This window comes from Gorilla gorilla, chromosome 6 (genome assembly GCF_029281585.2).
Source record: "Gorilla gorilla gorilla isolate KB3781 chromosome 6, NHGRI_mGorGor1-v2.1_pri, whole genome shotgun sequence".
NCBI lineage: Eukaryota > Metazoa > Chordata > Mammalia > Primates > Hominidae > Gorilla > Gorilla gorilla.
This window is the reverse complement of record NC_073230.2, coordinates 150,055,903-150,067,968: the sequence shown is the minus strand read 5'-3', so window position 1 is coordinate 150,067,968 and position 12,066 is coordinate 150,055,903. Positions and strand designations below refer to the sequence as shown.

General features: G+C 41.0%; 1 long non-coding RNA gene across 1 annotated transcript in view; it reads right to left on the bottom strand.

Moving 5' to 3' along the window:
* Positions 1-12,066, bottom strand: part of LOC129523585 (uncharacterized) — a 135,387-nt gene that overhangs the window by 102,607 nt on the left and 20,714 nt on the right. The gene's annotated exons all lie outside the window — the stretch shown is intronic.

Genomic DNA, 12,066 nt, shown 5'->3' with positions numbered 1-12,066 from the left:
AGTAGGTCTCAACAGTGGGCTTAAAATATTTAGCCAACTATGCTGTAAAAGGATGTGCTGTCATCCAGGCTTTGTTAGAGTAGTCAGAGTAGAGTAGATTTTGGGTCATTCTTAAGGGCCCTAGGATTTCCGGAATGATAAATGATCATTGGCTTCCATTTAAAGTCACCAGCTGCATTGGCTTCTATCAAAAGAGTGAGCCTGTCCTTTGAAGCTTTGAAGCCAGGCATTGCCTTCTCCTCTCTAGCTATGAAAGTCCTGCATGGCATCTTCTTCCAATGGAAGGCTTTTAAAATCTACATTGAAAATCTGTTGACTGTAGCCACCTTCATCAATGATCTTAACTAGATCTTCTGGATTACCTGCTGCAGCTTCTCCCTCAGCACTTGCTGCTTCATCTTGAACTTCTATGTTATGGACATGGCTTTTTCCCTTAAATCTTATTGAGAGGTGACAGCGTGCTGGCAGTCCTCACAGCCCTCGCTCGCTCTCAGTGCCTCCTCTGCCTGGGCTCCCATTCGGCAGCACTTGAGGAGCCCTTCAGCCCACCGCTGCACTGTGGGAGCCCCTTTCTAGGCTGGCCAAGGCCCAAGCCGGCTCCCTCAGCTTGCAGGGAGGTGTGGAGGGAGAGGCGCGAGCGGGAACCGGGGCTGAGCGCCGAGCTTGCGGGCCAGCTGGAGTTCCGGGTGGGCGTGGGCTTGGCGGGCCCTCACTCGGAGCAACCCGCCGGCCCTGGCAATGAGGGGCTTAGCACCCAGGCCAGCAGCTGCGGAGGGTGTACTGGGTCCCGCAGCAGTGCCAGCCCACCCGCGCTGCGCTTGATTTCTCGCCAGGCCTTAGCTGCCTTCCGGTGGGGCAGGGCTCAGGATCTGCAGCCCGCCATGCCTGAGCCTCCCACCCCCTCCGTGGGCTCCTGTGCGGCGGGAGCCTCCCCGATGAGCGCCGCCCCCTGCTCCATGGCACCCAGTCCCATCAACCACCCAAGGGCTGAGGAGTGCGGGCGCACTGCGCAGGACTGGCAGGCAGCTCCACCTGCAGCCCCCGTGCAGGATCCACTAGATAAAGCCAGCTGGGCTCCTGAGTCTGGTGGGGACGTGGAGAACCTTTATGTCTAGCTCAGGGATTGTAAATACACCAATCAGCACTCTGCATCTAGCTCAGGGTTTGTGAATGCACCAGTCCACACTCTGTATCTAGCTACTCTGGTGGGGCCTTGGAGAACCTTTGTGTGGACACTCTGTATCTAGCTAATCTGACAGGGACTTGGAGAACCTTTGTGTCTAGCTCAGGGATTGTAAACGCACCAATCAGCGCCCTGTCAAAACAGACCACTCGGCTCTAGCAATCAGCAGGATGTGGGTGGGGCCAGATAAGAGAATAAAAGCAGGCTGCCCTAGCCAGCAGTGGCAACCCGCTCGGGTCCCCTTCCACGCTGTGGAATCTTTGTTCTTTTGCTCTTTGCAATAAATCTTGCTACTGCTCACTCTTTGGGTCCACACTGCCTTTATGAGCTGTAACACTCACTGCGAAGGTCTGCAGCTTCACTCCTGAAGCCAGCGAGCCCACGAGCCCACCAGGAGGAACGAACAGCTCCAAACGTGCCGCCCTAAAGAGCTATAACACTCACCGCGAAGGTCTGCAGCTTCACTCCTGAGCCAGCGAGACCACGAACCCACCAGAAGGAAGAAACTCCAAACACATCTGAACATCAGAAGGAACAAACTCCGGACACGCCGCCTTTAAGAACTTTAACACTCACCGCGAGGGTCCGCGGCTTCATTCTTGAAGTCAGTGAGACCAAGAACCCACCAATTCCAGACACATAATGAACCTCTGCCAGCCTGCAACTTTTCTTCTTCAGCATCCACACCTCTCTCAGCCTTCATAGAACTAAAGGGAGTTAGGGCCTTGCCCCGGATTAGGCTTTGGCTTAAGAGAATGTTGTACCTGATTTGATCTTCTATCTAGACCACTAAATCTTTCTCCCTGTCAGCAATAAGGCTGTTTTGCTTTCTAATCATTCGTGTGTTCACTGCAGTAGCATTTTTAATTTCTTTCAAGAACTTTTCCTTCATATTCACATTTTGGCTAAGTGTTTGGCACAAGAGGCCTAGCTTTCTGCCTGTCTCAACTTTTAACATGCCTTCCTCACTAAGCTTAATCATTTCTAGCTCTTGATTTAAAGTGACATATGCATGACTCTTCCTTTTACTTGAACACTAAGAGGCCATTGTAGGGTTATTTTATGGTTGGGTTATTAATTGGCCTAATTTCAAAATGTTTATGTCTCAGGGAATAGGAAAGCCCAAGAAGAAGGAGAGAGATGGAGAAACAGCCAGCTGGTGGAGCAGTCAGAACACACACATTTATCAATTAAGTTCATCATCTTATATGGGCACAGTTCATGGCATTCCAAAACAATTATAATAATGATGTCAAAGATCACTGATCACAGATCACCATAACATACATAATAATAACATAAACGTTTGAAATAGTGTGAGAATTGACAAAATGTGACACGGAGACACAAAGTGAGAACATGCTATTGGAAAACGGCGCCAACAGAGTTGCCTGATGCAGACTTGCCACAAACCTTCGATGTGAAAACAGCGCTATCTGTGGAGCACACTAAAAAGAAGTGCAATAAAATGAGGCATGCCTAATACAAAACAGATGAAGATAAAATGACAGAAAATAAATATTCTAGCCAAATATTAACCGGAAGTAACCTAAGTGTCATAGCAAACAAAATGGATATTAAAGCAAAAAACAAAAAAACATTGTCAAGGATGGAAGTTTCACTATGCTTTCTTGTCTTGGCACCCCTGACATTACACTCATTTAGTTTCCTACTGATTTATTCTTTCCTGTTTCTCAGTGCTTTTTATGAATACTCTTTGTTTCTGTGACTTCTAAATGTTAGCGTGTTTTAGTCCTTAGAACTTGACTCCCTTTTCTTAACCATCTTTAGTCTCTCTCTCACTAGTTTCATCCAGATCCAAGACTTTATAAGAAGCTGTCAGACCCTTTTCCATAAGCATTATTTCATTTTACATGTCAACCAACAATATATGAGAATTCAAGTTACGGTTGTTCACATCCTTGCCAACATTTGGTGGTGCTGTTCTTTTCAAAATTAGCTATTTTGGTGGAAGTATAGTAGTATTTCATTGTGACTTTATATTACATTTTCTTCATGACTAGTGATGATGAAGATTTTTGTGTACTTATTAACTTTCTTGTAAAGTCTCTGTTCAAATTTTTTGCCTGTTTAAAAAATTGAATCATTTGTCTTTCTATCATCAAGTTGTAGAAGCTCTTTATTTCCTGGGTACCAGTCCTATGTTAGAAAACGATTTTATAACTCTCTGTCTCTCTCTCTCTCTCCACACACACACACACACACACACACACACACACACACACACATTATTTTTTGTTTTCGAGACAGTGTCTCACTGTTGCTCAGGCTGGAGTGCAGTGGTACAATCTCTGCTCACTGCAACCTCCACTTCCCGGGTTCAAGCAAGTCTCCTGCCTCAGCCTCCTGAGTAGCTGGGATTACAGGCAAGCACCACCATGCCCAGCTAATTTTTTGCATTTTTAGCAGAGATGGAGTTTCGCTGTGTTGGCTAGGCTGGTCTTGAACTCCTGGTCTCAAGTAATACGCCTGCCTTGGCCTCCCAAAGTGCTGGGATTACAGGTGTGAGCCACTGCACCCAGCCCTATGACTATAATCTTCCAGTCTATGACCTGCTTATTTATTTTCTTAAAGGAGTCTTTTGATGAGAAGTTTTAAACTTTTATTAAGTCTAATTCACCAATCTATTCTTTTATGGCAAGATAGTTCTGTGTTCTGCAAACCTTGCCTACAAGTCATGAAGATATTCTCCTATATTTTCTTTTATATGCTTTGTAGTTTTCACCTTTATATTGAGGTCTTTAATCAGTTTAGAATTAATTTTTGTGTATAGTGTGAGATAGGTCTTAAGGTTCGTTTTTTTCCATAGTGATATTCAGTCGTTCTAGCATTTTATTGATTATTTATTTATTTATTCATTTTATTTATTCATTTATTTATTTTTTGAGATGGAGTTTTGCTTTTGTTGCCCAGGCTGGAGTGCAATGGTGTGATCTCAGCTCACTGCAACCTCCGCCTCCAGGGTTCAAGCGATTCTCCTGCCTCAGCCTCTCGAGTAGCTGGGATTACAGGCATGCGCCACCACGTCTGGCTAATTTTGTATTTTTAGTAGAGACGGGGTTTCTCCATGTTGGTCAGGCTGGTCTTGAACTCCTGACCTCAGATGATCTTCCCGCCTCGGCCTCCCAAAGTGCTGGGATTACCAGGCATGAGCCATCACGCCCGGCCTGATTTTTTATTTTTTATAAAGACAGGGTCTTGTGTTGTCCAGGCTGCTTTCAAATTCCCGGGCTAAAACGATCCTCCTACCTCAGCCTCCCAAAGTGTTGAGATTACAGATATGAGCCACCGCACCCAGCCCATATTTGTTGCAAGATTTTCCTTTCTTCATTGTATTGCTTTGGCGTCTTTGTTGAAAATCAAATGATGATATGTGTGATTCTGTTTCTCAGATTTCTCCTCAGTTCTATTCACCTTTTTGTTGATCCTTATAGCAGTACCACATTGCCTTACTTTAAACTTATAGTAAATATTGAAGTCAAGTAATGTTAGTCCTCCAACTTTGTTTTTCTTTTACAAAATTCCTTTGGATATTCTAGGCCCTTTTATGCTTCCACACAAATTTCAGAATGAGCCATTTAATCAAAGAAAAAAAAGCCTAGTGGGATATGATTGAGATTGCATTAAATCTGTAGATGTATTTGGAGGAAAATTGACATCTTAACAATATTGACTCAGCCAAACCACAAATATGGTATTATTTCTTCATTTAGGTTTTCTTTATCTCAGCAATGTTTTGTAATTTTCAGTTTAGAGATTTTACATATATTTTGCTTAATTCATTTCTAAGTATGTTATATGCTTTCCAATATTATTATAAATGGAGTGCTTTTAAAAATTTTACTTTCCAATTGTTTGATGCAGTATATAAATATACAACTGATTTTTATATGACCTTATTATATCCAGGGACCTTGCTAAATTCACTTACTTGTTCTAGCAGTTGTTTTATGGAGGCCATAGAATTTTCTTCACATTCAATCATATTATCCACAAATACAGGGCAGACTCAGCATTTTATATACCATCAATATTTCAATCTCCCCTAAATCTCTATCTCTATTGTGGCCTCTTCCCTGGGCTGCTGAGTTGTATACATACCAAATTCTTGACATTTTCCCTAGGCATTTTTTTATTTTGAATTTTTAAGATAAAACTTACATAACATTTATCATTTTAACCCATTTCAAAGTATACAATTGAATGAATGGTTTTTAGCATATTCCCAAAGTTAAGCAACCATCACCACTATCTAACTCCAGAACATTTTCATCACCCCTAAAAGATACCCTGTCCTCATTAGCGATCATTTTCTATTCCCTCTTCCCCTCAACCTCTGGCAACCACTAATCTACTTTGTCTCTATGTATTTGCCAATTCTGCACATTTTATACAAATGGAATCATAAAATATGTAGACTTTTGTGTCTGACTTCTTTCATTTAGCATAATTTTTTCTAGGTTCATCCATGTCATAGTATGTGTCAGCACTTCCTTCCTTTTTATGACTGAATAATATTCCATTATATGGATGTATGACATTCATCAGCTGATGGACATTAGGGTTGGTTTTTCTTTTTTGCTCTTATGAATAATACCGCTATGAACATTCATGTACAGGTTTTTGTGTGAGCACATATTTTCAGTTCTCTTGGGTATATACTTAGGCTTGGAATTGCTGGGGCATATGCAAACTTTATACTTTGCTTTTTTAGGAATGGCCAAATTGTTTTCCACAGTGGCTGTACCATTTTACATCACCACCAGCAAGGTATGAGGGCCCCATTTTCTTCACATCCTTGCCAAAGCTTGTTATTTTCTGGATTTTATTTTTGTTTTAACTGTAGTCATCCTAGTTGGTATGAGTTCGTATGTCATTGCTGTTTTAACTTGCATTTTTCCAAATGGCTTGTGATGTTGAGCATCTTTTCACATGTTCATTGGTCATTTGTTTATCTTCTCTAGAGAAATATCTGTTCAAATCCTTTGCTTATTTTAAGATTGTGTTGTTTGGGTTTTCTTTTTTTTTTTTTTCTTTTTGAGACAGAGTCTCACTCTATCACCCAGGCTAGAGTACAGCGGCGGTGTGAACATAACTGTAACCTTGAATTCCTGGGCTCATGTCATCCTCCTGACACAGCCTCCAGAGTAGCTAGGACCACAGGTGTGTGCCACCATGCCTAGCTATTGTAAAAATACATATTTTTTGTAGTGATGAGATCTTGCTATGTTGCCTAGGTTGGTCTTGAACTGCCGGCCTCAAGTGATGCTCCTGTCTCAGCCTCCTGAGTCATTGAGATTACAGGTATGAGCCACCATACCTGGCCCCGATTACCCATTTTTTCTTTGGTTGCTTGTATTTTTGGTGTCATATTTAAGAAACCATTGCCTAATCTAAGGTCATAAAGATTTACACCTTTGTTTCCCTCTAAGAGATTTGTAGTTTGAGCATTTCTCTTTAGATCTTTGATACATTTTGAGTTACTTTTGAATATGGTGTGAAGTAGGGGGTCCAAATTCATTCTTTTGCATATGAATATACAGTTGTCCTAGGACCATTTGTTGAAAATACTATCATTTTCCTATTGAATAATCTTGACACCTTTGTCCAAAGTTAATTGATCAGAGATGCATGGGTTTTCCCTAGGCTTTTAATAGGTCAAGTGTCCAAAGAAGAACTTCTGTTTTGCCCCTCTGTAATAAATATATACAGGTCATTTTCATTAGATGGTACACAAATCATAAAGCTCACACACCTATTAGCATAAGCAAGAAAGTAATACGGGGGCCAGGCGCGGTGGCTCACGCCTGTAATCCCAGCACTTTGGGAAGCCGAGGCAGGTGGATCACGAGGTCAAGAGTTTGAGACCATGCTGGCCAACATGGTAAAACCCCATCTCTACTAAGAATACAAAAATTAGCCGGGCATGGTGGTGCGTGCCTGTAATCCCAGCTACTTAGGAGGCTGAGGCAGGAGAATTGCTTGAACCCGGGAGGCAGAGGTTACAGTGGACCGAGATCATGCCACTGCACTCCAGCCTGGGTGACAGAGCAAGACTCTGTCAAAAAAAAAAAAAAAAAAAAGTAAGACAGAAGAAAAACAAACTGTGAAGAAAATACACCAGGGATTGGGATGGAAGATGAGACTGGCAAGAAAAGGAGGTCTGGTTCATATAGGGTCTTTTAGTCCAGGGTATGCAATATGGGTTTTATTCTAAACGCATTAGGAAGCCATTGGATAGGGTTTTTGTTGTTGTTTTTAAAAAACATTATTTATTTATTTTTTTTATAGAGATGGAGTCTTGTTCTGTTGCTCAGGCTGGTCTCAAACTCCTGGCCTCAAGTGATCCTCCTGTCTCAGCCTCCCACAAAGTGCTGGGATTACAGGTGTGAGCCACCACAACCAGTCCATTGGATAATTTTGAGCAGGAAAGTAAGATAAAAGGATTGATATTTTTAGAAAACCATCTGGCTGCCAGGTGAATTCTGGAGCATAAAGTGACAAAGGTGAAAGCAAGGAGACCATTAGGATGTTATCATAGTATCTAGGTAAGAGATGATGATCCTTTAGACAATGTGGCAGTAGTGACAGGGGGGAGAAGTAGAAAGATTCAGGATATGTTTTAGGGGTAAAGATTTGGAGGGGCCAGGCGTGATGGTGGCTCATGCCTGCAATCCCAGCACTTTGGGAGACCAAGGTGGGGGCATTGCTTGAGGTCAGGTATTCCAGACCAGCCTGGCCAAAATGGTGAAACCCCGTCTCTACTAAAAATACAAAAATTACCTGGGTGTGGTGGCGCATGCCTGTAATCCCAACTACTCAGGAGGCTGAGGCATGAAAATCTCTTGAACCCGGGAGGCGGAGGTTGCAGTGAGCCAAGAGATTGCGCCACTGCACTCCAGCCTGGGCAACAGAATGAGATTGTATCAAAAAAAAAAAAAAGAAAAAAGATTTGGAGGTAGACATAATGGATGGCGGTGCTGTGGAGAGCGAAAAAGAGGACTCAAGAGTGATTTTTAAGTTTATGGCTTGAATACCTGGGTGGGTGACTGCTCAGTTGCTTCACTCCATTTGCCTGAATGTGTAAAACTAGAGGAGAGGAACCAGTTTAGGGGGTTGGGCAAGCTGGGAATTCATGCAGAGGACAGGCCTGGACCCTGAATTCTACAAGAGCAGTCAACACAGGGAAATTAAGTTGCTTGTGTGCAGATGGGTCTTGTATGTTGATAAACATCATATGTGACTCTCACACTGAGAAGATAAATAAAAGGTGACTTCAAGGATGTGATAACAAATTCCGAGAATGATAGGAGAAGAGGAGGTGGGGGAGGAGGGGAGAGGAAGGGACTGAGGGGGAAGGAAGATGTGTTGAAGGTAGAGGGAGTGGTATGGGTATGTGGATATATGTAGAAAGGATTATGTACTTTTCTCAATTCTGCATTAGGGTTACTAGAAAAGCCTGCTGCTGCATTGTATAATCAAGCTAGTCTTCAGGAACAAATTATATTACATTTTTTGTTTCTTTATGGGGTTTTTTTTTGAGACAGAGTCTTGCTCTGTTGCCCAGGCTGCAGTGCAATGGCTCACTACAACCTCCGCCTCCAGGGTTCGAGCCATTCTCCTGCCTCAGCCTCCCAAGTAGCTGGGACTACAGGCATGCGCCACCACACCTGGCTAATTTTTGTATTTTTAGTAGAGTCAGGGTTTCACGATGTTGGCCAGGCTGGTTTTGAACTCCTGACCTCAAGTGATCCAACCGCCTCAGCCTCCCGAAGTGCTGGGATTATAGGCATGAGCCACCACGCCTGGCCTCGTTTTGTTTTTGGAGATAGGGTCTCACTCTGTCACGCAGGCTGGAGTGCAGTAGCACAATCTAGGCTCACTGCAGCCTTGACCTCCCTGGCTCAGGTAATCCTCCCACCTGAGCTTCCCGTGCAGCTGGGACTACAGAAGCATGCCACCATGCCCGGCTAATTTTTTGTATTTTTGTAGAGATGGGGTTTCACCATGTTTCCCAGGCTGGTCTTGAACTCCTGAGCTCAAGTGATCCGCCTGCTTTTGCCTCCCAAAGTGCTGGGATTACATGTGCCATCGTGTCCAGCCAAATTATATATTTGAAATGTGAATGGACACTAAACTAGAACCACTAATTCACTGAAACTCATACTTGAGAAACACTATAGGTATTATTATTATTATTATTGAGACAGGTTTTTGCTGCTGTGTTCCCCAGGTTAGGGTGCAGTGGTGCGATCATAGCTCACTGCAACCTCAATCTCCTGAGTAGCTGGGATTGGTGCACATCACCACCCTCAGCTGATTTATCATTATTATTATTATTATTATTATTATTATTATTATTATTCGTAGTAGAGGGGAGGTCTCGCTTTGTTACCTAGGCTGGTCTTAAACTCCTGGGCTCGAGGCATTCTCCCATCTTGGCCTTGCAAACTGCTGGGATTACAGGCGTGAGACACCATGCCCAGATGTGTAGGTATTCTGATCAATAATATAAATAAATTTTGGGCAAGATATGTAATAATACTTGTTTACAGTGTCATTCAGAAGATTAAACGAGTTTGATGTATTTTACTGCCTGGCATATAGTAACCTCCTAATAAGTGAGAACTATTATTGTTAAATGTAAAAAATAAAAGATCAGAATCAGCAGAAATTGATGGTAATGATAGCAGTATGTTAAATGGTGTATTTAATTAATGTGGGGTTCTTTTATTGTAGTTACTCTCGATAAAATTCGTGGTTTCTGTATTTTTAAAAACAGCTTTGTTTTTAATGTATGTATATGTGATTTTTTTCTTGAGATTTTACCTCTCTTTTGTAAGGCTGCAACAATGAAGAATGCCAGATTTCTTAAATTATAGCAGCTTGTAGTGTTGTTTGTAATAAAACTATAAACAGTTAATGAGGCTGGGCATGGTGGCTCACTCCTGTAATCCCAGCACTTTGGGAGGCTGAGTCAGGTGGATTACCTTAAGTCAGGAGTTTGAGACTAGCCTGGCCAACATGGTGAAACCCCGTCTCTACTAAAAATACAAAAATTAGCCAGGCATGGTGGTGTGCTATAATCCCAGCTACTCGGGAGGCTGAGGCATGAGAATCACTTAAACCCGGGAGGCGGAGATTGCAGTGAGCTGAGATTGCACCACTGCACTCCAGCCTAGGCAACAGAGGGAGACTCCATCTCAAAAAAACAAGCAAAAAAAAAGTTAATGAAATGGAATTATTGTAATGATACTTAAATTTCAGTATATCAAACATGATTATTTTATAAATGATCATACATAATACTTTTTAATACTTTTAAATTAACAAAGAGACTACATAGAAACACAGAGAGAGAGAGAGAGGCTACGCACGCACACACACACACACCCTGAGCATTGCCTATGTGTGAATATGTGTGAATTACTCCTGGTTTCCATTTTCTCCATATTCTTGCTCCTTTCTGGTCAACAATGTTTTCAAACTTATTAGAAACTTTATGGCTTTATTATTTAGTTTAGAACAAAGGTATTAATAAATACAATCTACTTATCTGCTGATGATAAAGATTAATTTTAGAACATCCTTTGACTACAAAATAAGAACTGAACACTGTTCCACACAATACTCTTAGACAAGATAGCTTGATAACTGAGGAAACATTTTCTTTCTCAGTATAGGTTTGACTCCATTTTTCCCCCAAAGTAGTGTGCTTTTGGTGCATCACCTATGCTTATGTGAACACATCCGTTTGCTAAAGGCATGGCATTTATTTGAAAGTTCTTATTTTGAGTTCATAGTTGACAATGAAGACTGAATTAAACATAACTTATATTTATTTCTTGTCTTTCACCCCATTATTTTCTGTCTGGCATATAATTGCTTTCTTTGCATATTCTGTGGCTTTTTACAGAAGTGTCTTTGATATTTCTTATGATGTCCTCCATCATCAGAGACAATTCAGACATATATGATGCCTTGTAGCTTCAATTGTCCACTCTTAATAACATAAAACACATGTTCTTTGAAAATACAAATAATATTTTTAAACTCTTACCGGTCTAACTAAGGAGAAATAAAGAGAATAAACATATATAAGACTAGGAATGAGAAAGGAGACATACCAGAGATAAAGTGATTAAAAGAATTATAAGAGATACCACATATACACATATACTTTTGTGTCAATAAATTTGAAAACAGGAGGATAAAGAGATGATTTCCTATATAAACAAAACTCACCCAAGAAAGAGACTAAACATAAATAGAACAATAACCGTTGATGAAATTGAAAAAGTGTTAAACTCTAACATTGCAAAAATCACCAGAGACAGATGGGTTCCCAGCTGAGTTTTATCTATTCTTTAAACAGCATAAAATCTCAATGTGATTTACACTATTCCAGGCTATTCAAAAAAAGATAAAAAGCCCATCAATTTATTTTAAGAAGTCAGCAAACTGTAAATCTAAACCCAATAAAGACAATGCAAACAAAACAAAACCAAACAAAACAGGAAACTGTAGCTCAGTCACATTTATGTGTATAGATGCACATTTCTAAGTTTATGAATATATATGCACGATTCCACACAATTACACTGAATTCAGAAATGTAATCAAGATTTTTTAAAGGTGGTTGACTAACAGAAAACCTGTCAATATAATCCAATATATCAACAGATTTAAGAGGAAAACTATATGATCACGTCAAGATACATGATATGTATGATCATGAAAATATAATTGATATAATTCAATAGCCATTCCTAACAAAAAATTCTACACAAATTAGCTATAGAAGAAAATTATTAACATAATAGACTATTTACCAAAACCCAACAGGAAATGTCCTAAATAAC